Raw genomic sequence first — 19,531 nt, forward strand, 5'->3', positions numbered from 1 at the left:
TCTTATTAAAAGTGCAAGTTTTAGGGCAGATGGCACACTGATAACTACTACATCCATCCATCTGAGTTGAACATCTTTAGGGTTTCTTAGAGGAACTGTTCACAAAAAATACAAAACTGCACTTATCTTGAACACTGTGAAAAAAACAATTGTAATAAAGCAGAATGAACCCAATAACACAGAGTATTAGCTTGGTTGCAAATGGGAAACTTTAGCTGATATTTGTATTTAAAGGGAGTCTGCAAGTGACACTTGGACCTTAACAGCTTCTGCTTCTGAGGCTGTGCAATAAAAGAAGAGAGACCAATCTGTGCTTCAGTTCTCAGTCTGTGATACAGAGCTTGTTCCTTCCCATCCCCATAGATGTCATGCAGACTAATCCACAAACAGACACAGGGTGCACAGCAGTGGTGACTCACTACTGAATCCAATGAGTTGTGGGGACCAGGTGTCAAGATGCCACAATGTACAGAAGAACCTGCACTTCACACACATGGGTTAGCCAATGAGCCTCACGACATTTTCATTTCAGCTGAACATCTTTCACAAAGTGCACTGCTATGGTTCGCTCCCCTACCCCCTCACCAATGTACAAATCTATGTATGTTTACTACCTGCACAAACCCTGTAAGCTTCTCCCTGGACTTTGGACATTCAATTATTAACAAAAAGTAAGAAAATGTAGGAAAAAAACCCACAAAGCCTGTAGTATTCTTCAGTTTTTCTTAAAAATGGCAGGAGTTTTGTGTAGCATGGTAAAGAGTGGAATTATTAACCAGTACACGTTACACATTGGGTTTGAAAGAAGAAACACAAGATAATGTTTTATTAGGGAAAACAACTACAGTGACCTGATTTTGGCATCAGAAGCAAAACTATGTGTACTGAAGGGAGGCCTATTCAAAACCCATAATAATTGATGCCTCCACAGGGAAAGAACACTTGACTAGAACTGTAATATTAGGGAGAAATTACAGTAACAAAATGGCTTCAATTACAGCAACAAGGTATACTTTTAAGGAATAGAGAAGCTTGTGGTCCCGTGGAGGCCTATAAGGAAACCTAAATACACCATAAAAGACTGAAACTGGGACCTTTAAATCAAGGCAAATGAGGATCTGTGCACAAGCAGAAATCCACTGACTTTCACTGTCCTGCTGGCACAACCTCCTGTATCCCCACATTAAGGCTGGACAGGGGCCCCACGGACTGCTTTGAACACAATTTCTTTGGATGGGAACAACCTTCAAGTTCTCATGGATGATTTGTTTCAAAATGTTACTGCAAAGCTGTACCAACGTTTCAGGCTGCAAACAAACTGAATCCTATCAGTGTACTGGCTCAATGAGCAGAATAATTTAACCATTTAGGGCATGAAAGAACAAAGGAAAATGAGGATGACCCAACAGGCTTCATCCTGGGAGTCCAAGAGATTTGCTAAAATTGTCTCTGGGAACCAGCTGATGACAAGTATCAGTGACTAACACCCTCTGACTGGGATGCAACAGCCCTGGCTGCTCATAGTACCTGGGCTACCACAGCTTTTGTTTCTCCATTCTGGTAGCAGAGTTTAGAGCTGAGATCAGTACTTGGTGTTCTTGGATTACCTCTTTCCTAAATGACTAAATGGGGTGGAGTCTGATGACTGTGCACGGCTGTGGTCACTTAGAAGGTGTAGATACCTAACACTCAGATACTGGTACTTTGTGTGAAAAGCCCAATAACCATTTCATATTTTTCAGTCTAGATGCAAGTACATACTCAAATAATATCTCATTCAGCATGAGGGAGAAGTTGGATGAGGTCTCTTGCTTTTCATTGGAAGTCATTCCAGATAACTGCATTTTGCCCATGGCACATCTGCACTACTAACCTCACAGCATCGTCTTTTTAACCAGAAACATGATATCCTGATCACAAGCAAACAAACAAGGGTTGAAAAGACATCTTTGGAAAATTCAAAAACACTTTGCATAAAATATTAAATCATCTCTAAGAGCAAAAGCCCACAAGTATCATCTTTAACTCTGTGTAACAAAAACATCTGAAACAATTACAACAGATAAGCGGCAACTGAGACACTAGAGAACCTGGACCATCATGGTCAAATACAATTGACGTATTTTGTGACAGATGCTTTTTGGTGTGGGAGTTTTTTTCACAGAACCACAGAATCACATAATATGCCGAGTTCGAAGGGACCCACAGGGATTATTGAGTCCAACTCTTAGCCCTGCACAGGACCATCCCCAAGAGTCACACCATGTGCCCGAAAGTATTGTACAAATGCTTCTTGAACTCTGTCAGGCGTGGTGCTGGGACCACTTCCCTAGGGAGCCTGTTCCAGCACCCAACCACCCTATAGGGGAAGAATCTTTTTCTAATGTCTAACCTAAACATTGCCTGATACAACCTCAAGCCATTCCCTTGGGTCCTGTCACTGGTCACCACAGAGAAGAGATTAGTGTCTGCCCCTCCTTTTCCCCTCACAAGGAAGCTGTAGACTGCAATGAGGTCTCCCCTCAGATTCCTCTCCTCCAGGCTGAACAGACCAAGTGACCTCAGCCGCTCTTCATATGGCTTCCCTTCAAGGCCTTTCTTCACCGTCTTCATTGCTCTCCTTTAGACACTGTCTAATAGCTCTTTCTTATATTGCAGTGCCCAAAACTGCACACAATATTCAAGGTGAGGTCGCCCCAGTGCAGAGCAGAGCAGGACAATCTCCTCCCTTGATTGGCTGGTGATGCTTTGCCTGATGGCCCCCAGGACGTGGTTGGCCCCAGTGGCTGCCAGGGCACTGCTGACTTATATTCAACTTGCCATTGATCAGGACCCCCAAGTCCTTTTCTGTGGCACTGCTTTCCAGCATCTCATTCCCCCGTCTAAAAGAACAACCAGGGTTGGCCCATCCCAGGCACAGAATCTGTCACTTTCCCTTGTTGAACTTCATATGGTTGCTGATTGCCCAGTCCTTTAATTTGTCAAGGTCTCTCTCACTAACAGTTTTTAAGAGAAGAAACAGTAAGTTTGGCAGCAGTACATTTGTAAGAATGTAACTTCCTTCTCTGAAATCCCTTTAGATATGTGCACACGTGTGCGCACACACGCAGACGCCTTCTCTTTGGTTTTGTCAGTGTGTATGTAGGGACTGAACTGACGGTCTTCAAAACTCAGCATTTTAAAAAATCTACCAGAAACAATATTTGGATATTCATGAATAGTGCTGACAGACAGATGGTGGGAGGAGAAGGACTGAAGAGAGAGCTCAGGAGATGATAGCATCCCTGTCTTTCGGGCACACTGGGGCAACCGCCTCTCAACATGAAGAGTATTCTACTGCCAAGTGACAGAAATCAATGCCAAATTGCTAACTCTGATTTGCTGCTTCTTTTCTCTGTTTGGGCAGTATAAAAATTCAGTGTATTGCCACAGTTTAGGCAACACTTTAAAGCGTTTTGCCAAAAATTATTTGGTTAAAAGACAAATATGGAAACTAGAATAAGGACTACCCCCTCTTGAAAGACTCGGATGCAAATTTCCAAAGTAGCTATCTTCAGACATGAGAAGAAAGAACAAAGAGGTGCAGATCATGCTTCTGAAGGTTTGAAACTGGTTATATTGATCATCCTCTAGAGTGATGGAGGAGTGGCTGTAGCCTGTGGCTCCTGGCCAAAGGCCGACATTCTTCAATGATGGAAAAGCAGTTTACAGGCTATCAGCCTCAGGACACATAAGACCAAACAATCAGCTGTCACCTCTTTATGGAGGAAGACTAGGTTACTACTGTCATTTCTCTCAAGTGTTAGAAGAGTAAATTATAAACATCAGCAAGTGGGTTGTTGGCTTTCCAGAATTGCTGAAAAAAGGTTAAACGCTATTAAAGGAGACCTTGTAAAAGTTAGCAGTTGAAGTGGGTCTTTCTACTAAGAGCTAGATTACACAGAGTAAAGATGATGATCTGGTACAAAAGAGACCATGAACCCTTCCATGATCAGTCTTTTAGGGGGAAGAAGAACTCGGAACTTTTCACATTTTCCCTCCATACTGGAAAACAGACTACAACCTAAGAGGGAAGTTGGTAAGGTTTCTTCTCACTGTGCACAGATGTTGACAAGAGTTATTCACCTGGTGACCACGTGCTGGAATAACTGCACACACGGAAAACTTACTCTGCCACATTTTGATTTGTTGGCCACTCTGCCAATGGTGTCTACTAAGATCTTTGAACCCCTCCCCACTTTCTGTCAGGATTAGCTACTCCCTGTTCAACACTCCATTTAAAGTGTGGCTGAGCCCTGTCATTCCCTCCCACCTGCATTCAAACCATCCCATCCCAACACTTCTCTCTACCAACAGAATCCTTCCATTCTCATCTTCAAAACCATCTCAGTTCACTCTTTCCCTAAGGGACCCTTAACCCATATTTCACACACAGTAGCCTCACTCACCATTTTCTCCCCTTTCCCACTAAGTATTTCCATTCTTATTAAGTGCCCATGTTCATACAGCCCCCACATCACTTTCCTTTTACTCTCACTTTATAACCCATCCTGTTATCTCACCTATAGAAATCTGTAAAGAAATTACTGTCCGGTAATCAGAAAGTCTCATCTACTAAAGTGACTACTTCACTCTGTATGAAACACACAGACAGTTGAGCACTGCTGAAATAACCTATTATTGCTGCCACTTTGTTCTCCTTCATCTCCCTCATCCTCTGATTCGTTGTCTTGCCTGCCCCCTCACACTTCTGTGTGACAAGAAGTTGTTTTTGTATGGGTAAGAAATAAGGCAAACAAGAAATTAGAGCTCAATATAAATTAGTGGCAATGAACAGCAGGACATACTCTTCCCAAGGTAGGAGACTCTCAAAGCCCATACAAGAACTTCCAGTGTTTGGAGGCAACAGGGTGGCTTCGAAACTCATAAACTTGAGATCTAATGTCGCTTGCCCTGGAACTTTCAGGGAACGGTTCAGGGAAGCCTTGACACTCTCTGTGTTAATATTATTTTTGTTGAATTTGACCTACCATATTCACAATTAGTGAAGACATTGCCTGGAACTGTAACTCCTGGGCTGCTCTAATGCAATGGAGGTTTAATGAAACAAACACTGCCCCAGCTCTAATCTAAAGGGTTTAGAGTCCAGTTGCTAGACAGTATAATGTTGTGTCATCTCACTCTATGTCCATTTTTCATTTTTGTCCACTGATGACTTGTCATGAAATACAGGAAAACTAGTTTACTGTATGAACTGTAGATCAGTATAACTAATTAAAGCCATTCAGTTATTCAACATTATTTTGCAGTGTGAAAAAGGTAAACTCTACACTTGGTCATCTCATGTCCAAACACACATCTAGGACTGGGAGTCTCCTGAAACTATGCTGACAAGGAAACGTGCCAATCCCCTTTGCAATTTCTTAGTGTATGGAAATACAATGACCCCATTTCCAGATTGGAACCCTTTAATAAGAAATGAGGATGAACTTATCGATATAAGTAACTAGTCACAAGATCAAGACATCTAAAATTTTTGAAAAACCATTTGGTGTACTTGAGATTACTGAGTATATGTTTGAGATTCTTCCCTGGATGATGTGATACAATGAGGAGGGGAAATTTCCCTACCTTCTCAAATTCATCACAATTTTTTTTTTTTTTTAATTAGTAAGATCTTGCCTCATAAAACAGGGTTTATTTAGCAGGTTTCCACAAGCATTTTGATTTCAAGTCCTTATTCCCCATTCAATTGTAACTGCTTTGGTGCAGTCACCTCATGTAACTTTTCATGACTTGTTTTCACTACCTGTAGGCAGAAAACAATGCAAACACTACCAGAGTAGCAGCACATAAAAGAATAAATGTAGAATGTTTGAAAGGCACTGCAGAAATACCATAAATATTCCACATCCTTCTAATATTCCCCATCTGCCTTTATAGCAGTTTTTGCACCCACTAAAAGGACCAAAATTGTCATAGCTGAGTTTTCTTCACCCATAGAGTATATCAGAGTAATGAGTTCCATGAACTGTGGTAACACCATTAGAAGGGGCAGAATGGAATCAAAACACAACAGTGTTTTTCCGAAATGGACAATGTGTGATCAGTTAACACTTAAGTCCTCATTACAATGAAAATATCATCTCACCATTGAGATGCTTTCAAAAAACAAATTAATTTTAATTAGTGTTACTCTCCAGTGCAACAGAACCTGTGATTCATAGTTCAAGGTTTATATTTTTGTTACATGGTAAGACAGATGATCCTAAACATTTTCACTTTGTGATACAGTTAACTATTTAATATCTCAGCACTAACTAGCATCTGCTCATCTCATTTAGCTCCATTATCTTTAGAGGAAAAGATCAGTATAAGTCTAGCCTGTAAAACCAAAACAGTGTCCTTTCTTCCCTCTTCCCTTTAAACAACTCTCCTGAATGGGGGATAAAAAAAAAAAGACAGAAAGGAGAAGGGAAGTTTTGCTATTTACAAGTATGAAAGACATGTTTTAAATTAGGAATCAACACAACAGTACATACACAGTTTTTAGAAAGGGAAATCATCATAGCATACTGGAGAAGCATTCCTGCTGCACCAGCAGAAAGATAAAATGCTGCCAGTCTGGAAAACTCCTTGTGTGGTGAAACAAACAATGCAATTCAGATATGTTTTATTTAAATACTAAAATGTATGAAAGATGGCTGACAAGTTCCATCTACAAAGCCCACAGCATTGTAATGTTTTCTAAGGCAAAAAATGTCCAAGAAATGCAGTCTATGGCCATGTCTGTCTGTTCAGGAATTTTTCTGTACCAGTGAAAGATTATTAGTACCTCTTGGACCAAAACCAGATTACAGTTGTTACTAGCTGATATTATTGCAACATCAAGGGGAAAAAAAGGTTAACTTCATAGCCACCCAGAACAATGCAATTATCGCCAATTAGTGAATTACTGCCCATTGCTAAATAAGTGGTCATGTGCAGACTCTGAAACAACCTCAGGTGTGAGGTGAAACACCTTTATGTTCGACCCCTCCACAGACCACTACCAGGCAGAGCTCCAAAATCTTTACATAATTTACTTCATAGTGGGATGACCTAAGAGTTTGCAAAGGCTAAAATAAACCAAGGTTTAGCTGACAACTTTTATGATTATGACCTTGTTTTCCTCAGTTTCTCTCAGAAGCACTTGTAAAGCAGTGTCTTTGTGCAAGGCAAGTTATTCTATGTCATAGCCTTGACTGCACTTTGAGAAGAAATCAAGGCTTATTGAATGCAATGAGGGGCCCAATATCTGACGATACAAGGTGGAGGACCAGAGCATTTAGCATAAATTTTAAGAAAAAGATAAAACAAAACCAAAATAATACAGCAATATAAGAGAAAAGTAGTTACTTTTATCTTTACTTTTCCTTTTTACCTGTAGTAATAGCTGAGAAGCTGCTTTTAATGTTCATCTTGCTAATGGTATAATTGACAGAATGAATGAAGCACAAAAGGCCAAGAACAGAGTACTTACAGAATAGCTCAATGAAGAATTAACTGAGAAAGTACATTAAAGCCTGACTTACTTTAATAAACCAGTTACACCGAAAAAAAATCCTCATTCATCTGAGCTAGTGTCACTCTTCTGAGGCATCAAATAGAAGTGCTCAGGGACTCCAGGGACTATACACACCTTAAAATTAAGATCCTTTCTTCAGTATCATCTTATTTCTCATCTTTATGGGTGAAATCTATCTCCAGTTTATACACATAGCTGAATTTTGGCTGCTTTTCATACTTTCTGTCAGGGTTACTACAGGAAGGTTGTCCTATAAAGTCAGATCAATTTTATCAACCTCTTGCTAGTGGTTTCTGTAAACTATGGAAATCAAGTAAAGCTTGGTCTCAGTCTCATAACTGTGTTAGGAATCCCAGCTCTGCAGTTCTTGTCTCTGGCAGTGACGTAAGCATTTGGATCATTATCAGGCAGAGCTTCGAACAGCCAAGCACGTAGCAGCATCTCGCTAATAGCATTCACTTTCTTGGTCTCTTCCTCCACATGATTGCCTTTTTCAGGCTGCCAAATCACTGGTCATATACACTGCTACCTTCTGTAATATTTAATCTTCATAATGCCACACACTCATCATCACTGGCAAGTAATTCTACTTGTGAAATAAAAATAAATAATGTGAACAGAATCTTCACTCTTCATACAGGAACAGTTCAATCTAATGAAGCCCTAGGAGGGTAGAGAGCTAGCAGTGGAGCTAATAAAAAGAAAAGTTATTCTCAAATTCAGAAGTGATGAGAATGGTATTACATGTTACATAAACTGATATGTTGCAAATGAGAGTGCGGGTAAAACAGGAAATGACAGCCTGGGTTTGTAACAAAAAATAAAAAAGTATCATCAGCAGGATAAAGTGGTTCTTTAGACTTCATTTTAAAGCACAGTTTATTTCACCTCTGAGTTTGTACCATGCAGGAGGAGTTGTGACTGTGGTGTACAAATGATCAGAGCATGTACAATGTGTAAAACTGCACCACTTAAAACAGACACACTGTTTCAAACAGGTATCACATTTCACACTAGCCAAAATGATGCTGCCAACACTGTTAGCTCTGCTTTGTTTAGAATTTATGTCTTTAAGGGTGACAAGAAGTAATTTGTGGAAACTCAGAAAAAAAAAGAGGTGTAAGTCCTAGCATTAGCAGAAGTCATCAAAACAATCTATTTTAAATATGATGATTTTTTTTTTTCTTATGGGTTACTTATCTCTGTTTAGATGAAGAGAGTCTGTGGTGCTTCCACTGTACATTTAACAAAGTAATTTCATACTAAGGTAGGTATTTTGCTTTCAGGCTTGAGGTGGGTGTTAAATATTTAATTCATTACTTGTGTGTGCATGTGCCTGTGTGTAAAAATTTTGTGTATGACTATGCAGGTACATACAGTGTGTATATATCTGTATGTAAGTGCATGTCAGGCCGGTCAGTTACACTGCAGAGAGTCTTTCCTGACAATCATCAAACAATTCATTTAAGAGCATGATTACAAATCTTGAAAAGACAGTGACAGATTATATGCTTATAATGAGAAAGCAAAACTGTCAGATGACCACAATTCACAGAACCAGAGCAGTGACATTTACAGCCATCTCTGGACTCTACTACCTTTTAATGACAAACCACATAGAAGACTAACTATTTATTAATAACTGCAAAAAGGGAAATGGCAAAAGGAAACAAGAATTTTCAGTTTGCTAGAAGAGCTCATCTGTCATAAGATAGATCAAACATAAACCCCTTCTCTCACTTTACCTCCATGACAATTGATTGTTTAGGGTGAGCTACTGTACAGAAACAGCTCACAGGAGAGACTATATAGAGGAAATGCTTATCACTACAGCTTTGTTATGTGTGCCAATAAAAAAAGATCAAAACCACCTGGGATTCTGGGACTGCCAGACTGAAAGCAAATAATACCACAGGCAAACAAAGGCATCCTAGACCTGAGAACTATTCTAATGCCATCAAGAGTTATGCTCTCCTGTCAAAGGGACTTTCCAGGAAATACGTTAATGTCTATGTAACACAGGCTAATTGTAGGCTATGTTGCAGAAGTATTCAGCGTGAAACAAAGTGCAGTGAAATGGCCTTCTCCTTCACAGGTCACTGCAGGGTCCCATTGCATTCTTTTCACAATGAATAAACTTGTATTTAAAAGTTCGTAGCAGATTTAATTTACTAACACTGTCCTCTTCCATCAAAAAACCAATGCTTCCATCAGAGAAGCAAAACAACTCTTCTAGTACCTTCACCATGGAAAGTAACCAGTGCTGCAGGATTTTAGCAGATTACAGTTCAGTTTCAGAACCCATTTAGAACCCATTCTGCAAATGCCTATGGAGATTTGGTAGAATTCAAGGTTTCGCTTTGACAACATTCTCAAGTTGTGAAAATAACCTAAAGAAATTAAGTTCTTTTTTCCTCTCTCTAACAGTCCCAGTATGTTCTGTTATTCAGATTTTACGCAGACAGGTACAACCACAATGTACTTGGGGCTATTTGGATGAAAACAGAAAAGCTATGGAGCAAGACAGAGCCAGCCCAGATGTAAACAAGTTGGAACTGCTGGCAGCTGTGCTGTTACAAATAAAATTACATTCCTCACTGTCTTCTCGCTTATCAATTTTGACAGAAGACTGTCCTGACTTCACATAAACAGCATCGAAAAGGACAAATCACATCGGGTGTCAGATTTGCCAGAATGGATCTGGTTTGTAGCTTACCACAAAGAAACAGAGGGTTATCTCCATTCCACATAGTGGGAAGAATCAATGGTCAGTTCAAGGGGTGCAGGCTCTACCTTATAGGCTAAATTTAATCCCCATTTTTCAAAGTCTGGTTTAGAGTTAGGAATCTCTGACACAAGATTTGTTTACATCAAAGTAGAAAGGACAATTATCAGCAAGCATTTCTCAAATGCATAATCCAACCAAAACCAAATATAATGTAGAATGAGAAATACTTAAAAACAAAATCACTTTCCTGCTAAACCCTGTTTTATAGCTACACTTAGAGCCACATGCTGTTTTGTGTCCAGACATAGAATGGTCTGGGACAGCAAGATGCTGTAGACAATGATAGCAATGGTAAAATATATATATATATATATATATATATATATAGGTGCATATAGGCACCTATTAATGAAATATTATCTTGCAATTATGAGAACAGAGTTTGGCTCTGTAGTTGATGAATCCTTTGATAATAAAGAAGCTCTATTGGATGTGGGATTTCATTCTTACCCTACAGGTCTGGAGTGAAAATTTTTGGTGTGTGCAACACTTCTACATAAAAAATCAAACAATGAAGTAACTTGAGGCATGGTATGCCTGCCAGTGCATATTCAGAAGTCTGATGTTTGATGATCAGTAACAGTCTGAAGGCCATGAGTGCGAGGGGGAAGACACCATGGTGTCAGCTGAGACTCCCATCGGGTGAGGACAGGGAGCAGACAGCGGTCACAGAGCAGATGGGGAAATGGGTTGGGTTGGATGAACAATGGAGCTGGACTAGAAATGTGAGAAACTTTTGATCACTATGCTATGAACAAATTCAGCACTGCAGTGGGAGGAAGGGTCTAAGCATACAGCAATGAGACAAATACAATTTTTAATTCTGTGGGCCTGGCAAGCCTTGTGTGGCCTGTCTGATTTGCATTTACAGGATATTTTAGCTTGATGACACATAGTGGAGTTTACAGTGAGTGTATTTCGCATGGAAGTCAAAGAGGGAAAAAAGAAATCCTTTACAGATTACAGGCTTCCTGGCTGCTAAAGGCTCAATAGCTGACAGTGTATCCTCCAGGAAGTCACAAACCTCCAATCAAAGCTGAGTTTTCCCCCTTAGCTAGCATGCATAGTACCAAATCTTCATATTCCTGTCAACAATACAAATCCTAAAATCAACCCTTATGGGAAGTATTAAAGACAAAATACCCTAAATGCTAATAAAAACCATTTTCCCTATTGTCTGAATGTAGTGGGTTGGCTTTTGGATTTTTTTAGGCCTTCCTTAGCAATGGGGGTTGGAAATCTAAGGAAGTATTCCATATCATCCTTTAGCATAACACAACATATAAATAAGGCAGAGATAAGAGAGCTCACTCTCTTCTCTCTTCCGGTGGCTGAAGATGACAGGTCTGACACACTGGATGATCAAACTTACTGGAAAGTAAAATATCCACTTTCTTATTTCAAATAAGTCATGGTATCACTTTTCTCCCTAATTCTTCCACCTTCATATTCATCCTCTTTATTTCTGTTCTTTTCCCGTGGTGTAGTATGGATGCTAACTTATTAGAAGTACTTAACTGCATGGTGAAAATTGGCAAGGTAGCTGGGGTTGATGGAATTCCACCTGAAGTCTGGAAACATGGGGGCCAAGCACTCCATGCTAAATTTCACGAGTTTGTGGTGCGCTGTTGGGAACTAGGCAAACTACCATCAGACCTTCGTGACACAGTCATCATCACTTTGTACAAGAAGAAGGGAGATAAATCCGACTGCTCAAATTACCGTGGTATTACTCTGCTCTCCATTGCTGGCAAAATCCTGGCAAGAATACTTTTGAACAGATTAATACCCGCTATAGCAAATGGAATTCTACCTGAAAGCCAATGTGGTTTCAGAACCAACAGGAGTACCACAGACATGGTGTTTGTCCTCAGACAACTGCAAGAGAAGTGTAGGGAACAGAACAAAGGTCTCTACATAACCTTTGTTGATCTCACCAAGGCTTTCGATACTGTGAGCAGGAAAGGTCTACGGAAGATTTTGGAATGTCTAGGATGTCCCCCCAAGTTCCTTAAAATGATCATCTCACTCCATGAGGATCAGCACAGCCAAGTCAGATAAGGTAATGCACTTTGTGAGCCCTTTCTAATAACCAATGGTGTGAAACAAGGCTGCGTTCTTGCACCAACCCTATTCACAATCTTTTTCAGCATGATGCTCCAAAGGGCCACGGCAGACCTCGATGATCAGGACGGTATCTACATTCGATACCGTACTGATGGAAGCCTATTCAACCTTAGGTGACTGAAGGCCCACACCAAGACCTTAAACCATCTTGTCCGGGAGCTGCTTTATGCTGATGACGCCGCCCTTGTTGCCCACACAGGAGCAGCTCTGCAGCGTTTAACATCCTGCTTTGCAGACGTTGCTGAGCTCTTTGGGTTGGAAGTCAGCTTAAAGAAGATAGAAGTTTTCTATCAACCTGCACCTCAGGAAGTCTTCCATCATCCCCATAATCACCATTGGCGAATCAGAGCTCAAATCAGTCCAGCAGTTTAATTACCCAGGTAGCCTCATCTCCTCAGATGGTAAGATTGACAGGGAGATAGACAACAGGTTAGCAAAGGCATACAGTGCTTTTGGAAAACTCCATAAAAGAGTTTGGCGAAATAAACACTTGAAGAAAAGTACAAAGATCAGTGTTTACAGAGCCATAGTGCTGTCTACCTTTTATATGGATCTGAATCATGGGTCATTTACCACCACCACCTGTGACTCCTAGAATGCTTCCATCAACGCTGCCTCCGTACAATCCGAAACATCCACTGGTCAGATTATGTGACTAATACATCTGTTTAGAACAAGCAGCAGTTATGAGTATTGAGGCCATGCTGCTGAGAACACAGCTGCATTGGGCAGGACATATCTCAAGGATGAAGGACCACCGCCTCCCTAAGATCTTGCTTTATGGTGAACTTGCCACCGGCTGCCACAAGAGAGGAGCCCCAAAGAGGAGATACAAGGACTCCCTGAAACAACATCTCAGCCTTGGCCATATTGATCAACATAACTGGTCTACTCTGGCCTCCAACTGGGAGGTCTGGAGACACACCATCTGTAACGCAGCTGTCTCCTTTGAGAAAGCACGCAGGATCACTCTCGAGGAGAAAAGGCAACGCAGAAAGAACCGTGTCTTGTTGATACCACCTAGGGAGTCTTTCTGCTGTGCCTTTTGCAACTGAACCTGTCTATCTCGCATTGGCCTTTTTAGCCACCAGCGCACTTGTAGCAAATGTGGGTAGAGCCCTTCCCAAATCTTCGTTCGCGAAGCCTAGCCATGATGACTTAACTGCATGCACATATTTTTCTTCAACATATATGCATACATGTTTTCTCCTGCTTGAGACACAACACCCCTTCCGGTATGTTTTGTACTTGAGAAAAGCATGAATTCTTGCTTTCTGAGCAGAGAGATCCATGATGAACTGCTCATATGTAGTATTTCTCAGCAGTCAACTTCAGTTCTCACTATTGGTTTTTCACTCAACAGAAGTGTGAATTTGCAAGGATACAAGAGGAGGTTAAAGTATAATTAGCTAGATGCAATATGCCGCAAAGGGTTTCCTTTTCACTAATCTTAGGTCATCGGGCGCGGAAAGGAGCAAGAAAATGGGAGCTTCGCCTGTGCGGACAGTGCCATCATGGGAGATGAGAGAGGAGCCCCGGAACACACAAGGATAACTCTAAACCCGTGCAGATGGAGCTCATCAGCCCTGTAAGGCCATCCATCTAAGAGAAGGTCACTCTAAACAAACCTACGTCCTGAGGACCTCGCTGCCACTGTCCAAGCTTGCTCGGCCCCGGCAGATGAACCTCAGGATTAAAGGGTGGGCTCAGTTCAGCGCACACTGTGTCTCACCTAAAAAATCCACTGCGCAGGCTCGAAGGCCTTACCTGCATTTGCAAAGCCCTGTATCACCAGCGCACTTGTAACGAATGTGGGTGGAGACCTTTCCCGGATCTTCATTCGCGAAGGCCGGCCATGATGATGAGATCATATATTCTCACTTTCTTCTCATTAAACAAAGTAGGTGGAAATATCACAGACAAGGCAGAAACTGAACCTTTTGGTAAAATGAGATAAGCAGACTGAAGTAGTAGCTATTCTATTGTGCAGTGTGCGTAAATATACAAAATTGTCACATTGGCTTGCAGTACTAAAAGAGTACTTTACATTTTGACAATTATGACAAAACATAAAAGAAATATATATATTATTACAGGTATTTGAAGGGCTAAAAAATTGATTTTTCACTAAAGCTCCTGTTCTGACCCCCATATTAAAACTCTTTGGCTTTCAACTTTGAAAAATCAGAGATACACCTAAGGAATCCTTGGTTAGAGCTCCTTGAGGGTGGGGAGAAGAAACCCCTCAAACTTTACCAGTCCAATTTTTTTTTTCTGTTGACACTTTCCAGAATCTATTCTCCAGTCTGTTTTCCAATGACCATGGCTCTGACATAAAATATTGGAATGGACCTTCTCTTGGTTATCAGGTAGGAATACAGCACTCCATGTCTGGCTAGAAGTCCATTACCTAATTAGGGAGCTGGAGTACATCTCCTACAAGGGGAAGCTGGGAGAACTGCACTTGGTTAGCATTTTGAAGAGAAGTTACCTTCTTAATAAGGAGATCTTATTGCTTCTTCCAGGTACTGAAAGCAAGAGTCCAGAGAAGTCAGAATCAGACTCCTCCTTGAGACGCACTGTGACAGCCACATGAGACAACAGACATGGGTTGCTACTCAGAAATTCTAACTAGATATTTAGGGAAGTGCTTCTTACCATGAGGGTAGTCAAAGCCTGGAACAGTTGTTTTGAGAAGTTGTAGACTGTATACTGCAAAACATACCAACTATAACTATATCTGCTGTATAATCAGCATCCATTTCTTTGCCCCTCTTCAATAGGGTCTCTGCAATTTCTGGACTTGCCTCAAATAGGGGTAATTGAAAGCAACTTGGAAAATTTAGGGCTGATATCTACTGCAGGAAATTGGACAATATTAGCACATGACATCAGTGCTAAAATCTTTACAGTGACTTCTACATTTCTGTTTATCATTTGTCGTGTTGGAAATTAAGGACTGAAGGGGATCCAACACCTACAAATGTTCTACGTACTTAGAAATCAGTCTCCGCACTTGAGATTATCAGATATATCCTTCTCTGTCTGTGAATGTCCTCTTTGATACTTTGGAGTTTTCCTGGCTCTAATGGTACAAAAACATTCAAATCTGACATGCTTCAATGGGTAGAAGAAAACCTGTTGAAAGTGAGAATTCTAACAAGACCAGGAACTTCAGGTCCCCAGAAGATCACTATTCCTCTTCCAAAAAACACATATGTTTCTGATTACCAATGCAGTTGAATTCAATAAAGAGCCCCTTCATAGCTTAGAGTTGTTTCAAAATGGCAGCAAGTGCCTTTTTCTAGACAAAACCCCAGGAGTTTATGGGTTGTCATAGCTGCAGTTCAAATCAGTTGAGAATCATGTGGCATAGTGAGCTTTCACGATACAATAAATTAAATAATAAATTAAAACAATACAACACAATAAACTTCACCTACTGCAGGTAAAATCATACTTTATATTTGCTGTATTTCAAAATGTTACTGTCCAGTACTTGGCTCTGTAAACATCATTGTTACTTCTGCCTGACTGCTTTGGGCTTGAAACATGTCAGAAGATTTATTTGCCTCATCAGCACTTTCTAAACACCCAGGCAGCCAACTGAATTGGGGAGGTATAACAGATGTGCCAACATCTGCTGCCGCAAGCATTTATCTGGACAGCAGAACATATAACTGTAGATCCAAACTCCTAACCAGTTACAATTCCATGTGTCTGTACAGTGTAGATCTACAACTGTGTGAAGGTTATATTGGGATATTAATTAAATCAAGTTGAAACTGCAATTGCATTTGTGAGATATACTGTCCTGTAATTCAGTTTGTCTTTCAGATACAGTAAATGCAAAATACTATGAAAAAGTTAAATTTAAAGTTGAACTTAAAAATTCTTAAAAAGCACTATTAAAATTCCATCCAATCCATGCTATTTTTTACCTTCAGGTACACACATATTACAATATGTATAGTTAAAAAATGCAAATTTGAATCACAAATTTGTGTCTATAAATCAAGCATATGAAGCAATAGGCAATGACTTTCAAAACACATTTTTATTTTCCTGGCACCAAAATGAGGTCTATGGGCACCATATCCATGCTGAGTTTCAGCTGTTCGAACTTCTGTTGTACGTGGAAATGTCCTCCACCCCCAAATACATACTTGTGTAGGTTGGTAAAATCATGAGATGAAATACAAAGCAAACTCATCACCTGCTTTTTTGATGCACAATACAGTTTCACCTGCATTCCTGCTCACCAAACCATGCCCTCCAGGAATGACTATCACATTCTCTTTGAAGAGATCCCTCATTAAATAAAAAAGCAAACTCTCAGAGAAAAGGCCTCTCCTGGCTTTTTTGATTTCTCCTCTGAAGGCACAGCATGCATAATATTGAAACCTTGTTTAAAGTCCATTTTCTTGTAAAAGGTTCCCTCTTGCTAGGGGGATTCAGCCCGTGCTTCCTGTGCTCTAGGATTTCCTAGGATACTAAGTTTTAAAATAGTGACATTATAATAAGCTGGTTAACATGACTTAGGCTATTTTTAAAAGAACAGGTAAACTAAATTATTTTCTCCCATCTTTTGTCTTTATAGCTAGATTTCATGCCTCCAAGATAGACTACATGAACATTCAAGTAGAAGGCATATGAAAAATAGCATTAATAAAACCCTTAGAAACATTTTGACTGCAAAGCATATATGGAGATATGTGGGCTAATAATATAAGAACTCTCTAAACAAAGAATTTCTCCAAACCAGAAGATTTATAACCCACAGATTACCATAAACATGAAAATATTGCCAGCACCCTTCTCGTTCTTCACTGAGTGAAAAAACACATACCATATGTTGTAATGTTGCCCAGCAATAAAGTGTTGCTGAACTATAGTCACTTTTCTTCATTTTCCTGGAAAAACATAAGCTCTGACAACAAGGAAGAATTTTTATTACCTTCCAGGTGAAATAAGGAGTAACCCTGTGCTTGTTTTATGAAATCATGAAACAAAATGGATATCACTGACTTGATATATTTTCCTTCTGTTCTAAAACACAATAAATGGTAATAACTTTGATAAATTTGTCCATGTCAGTTTTGTGTCTTTTTCTCCCTATTCCCTCATGATCCTCTGAAGTTGTGGACTCAATTCAAATTCCTAAACTGGGATATTTATTACTTAGGGAAAGTGAGATGACAGCAACTTCATTGGCTTTGAATGTCAGAATTTTGTGATGACATACAGTAATACACTCAAAATCAACAGACAACTATGACAGAAACTACCCCGAATTCTCTTCTACCTAAATGACCCACTGACTAGCAAGGAAGAAGAGTGATTTAATGGCCAAAAGAGAGATGCATTACAATTAAAGGTTCCTGGGTTTTGCTGCCAGTTCTGTCACTGACTGACTTGGCAAGTCTTTCAATACAACTGTCCTTAGCTGACCTGCTTGTGAATTCCTGTAGCAATACAGTACATCATAACTGAAGAAGCTTAGTAGAATGGTGTTAAGCTTAATTAATTTATACTTGAAAAATTACTTCAATTCTTAAAAGAGAAATGAAAAACTGAAAAGAAAGGACTGCTTTTTCTACCAATCCTTTGCTCATTTACAGAGTACAGTTGGTCACAGTTAGGGAGAAATTCCCTAATTATTATTGTCTCTGTGCAAATTATAATCATATAAATTCATGGATATTTTAAAAATAAAAATGCCAGTGAAATACATAATCTTACGCTGTTGTATGCCAAATGCATGCTAAGAGTCTTCTTTTAATTATTACACAATGTTATTCAAAAAAATACAGCAAAAAAAAATATTCCAGTGTCACTTTTCCCTTTTAACTGTGACCTCTTCCATTTTTAGTCAATAGCAACAGTCAGCTGGATCACAGGCCAAGTGTTAGCAGCTCAGAACTCCTTTTGAGTTAAAAGAAAAAAATCACAAGGAAGGGTTTTATAAGCCCCAATCACTGTAGTGCTTTCTTGGGTACAGCTGAAACTCTAAGATCTATTTACTCGTCCAGGAGTTTTCCTCACAAGCTTTTCAATTAATACCTTTAAAATATAGTCCACTTTTTTCTCTGGATTTGTATGATACAACAGGAAGAAAAAACCCTAATCACTCCAAGACTCTCCTAAGCAACCAAGACCACAGATTACAGGCACACGTACCTGCTCTCTTCCTTCATGATACTTATCACCACATCTCATATAATAAGAAGAATTGCCACAAAAAATCAGAATAATGTGTGTGTCAGTAAATGTCTTTATGCCATGGGACATCCACAATTCAGTCATAATCACTAGGCAGATTATGAACTGATGGTCAGAAAATAAACATTATGCACAAAGTCTCACTCCTATAACAACAGGTTGAGAGAGTTGATGTTGTTCACCCTTGAAAAGAGAAAGCTCCAGGGAGACCTCAGAACAGCCTTCTAGTATGTAAAGGAGGGCAACAAGAGACCTGGAGAGGGCCTTTTTACAAGGGCATGTCATGACAGGACAAGGAGTAATGGCTTTAAAATGAAAGAAGGCATGTTTAGACTACATATTAGGAAGAAATTATTAACTGTGTGGGTGGTAAGGCACCCAGAGAAGTTGAGGATGTCCCCTTCCTGGAAGAGTTCAAGGTCATGCTGGATGAGGCTTTGAGCAACCTGGTCTAATGAATGGCCCATGGCAGGGCAGTTGGAAACAAATGATCTTTAAGGTCCCTTCCAATCCAAACCATTCTGTGATTCTAAGATGAAGTCCCAGTTTACCTAAGCCCACTCTGAGATGTGAGATCAGTCCCTCCACCACAACAGCAGCTGCATAAGGTAAGGCATGTGGTGAGAAGTATCTGCTTTTCCACTGAAAATCTACACCACAGCAAGCCTGTTCCCATTCCTCTTACCATACCAGTCAGGTCAGATGAGACTGGAAAGACATAAGCTTGTCCACCATTTCAGCTCTTCTAAACTGCAACACCCACATCTATTGGGATCCTTTTTTCTTGAAGCCTTCCTTTTTAAATTATGTCTGGTGGTTGCTAAATT

General features: G+C 40.0%; 1 protein-coding gene across 2 annotated transcripts in view; it reads right to left on the reverse strand.

Moving 5' to 3' along the window:
• Positions 1-19,531, reverse strand: part of PDZRN4 (PDZ domain containing ring finger 4) — a 246,451-nt gene that overhangs the window by 18,673 nt on the left and 208,247 nt on the right. The window lies entirely within an intron of this gene.

The sequence above is a fragment of the Manacus candei genome, unplaced genomic scaffold (genome assembly GCF_025592945.1).
Source record: "Manacus candei isolate 608988 ecotype Guabito, Panama unplaced genomic scaffold, ASM2559294v1 h1tg000043l, whole genome shotgun sequence".
Taxonomy (NCBI): Eukaryota; Metazoa; Chordata; class Aves; order Passeriformes; family Pipridae; genus Manacus; species Manacus candei.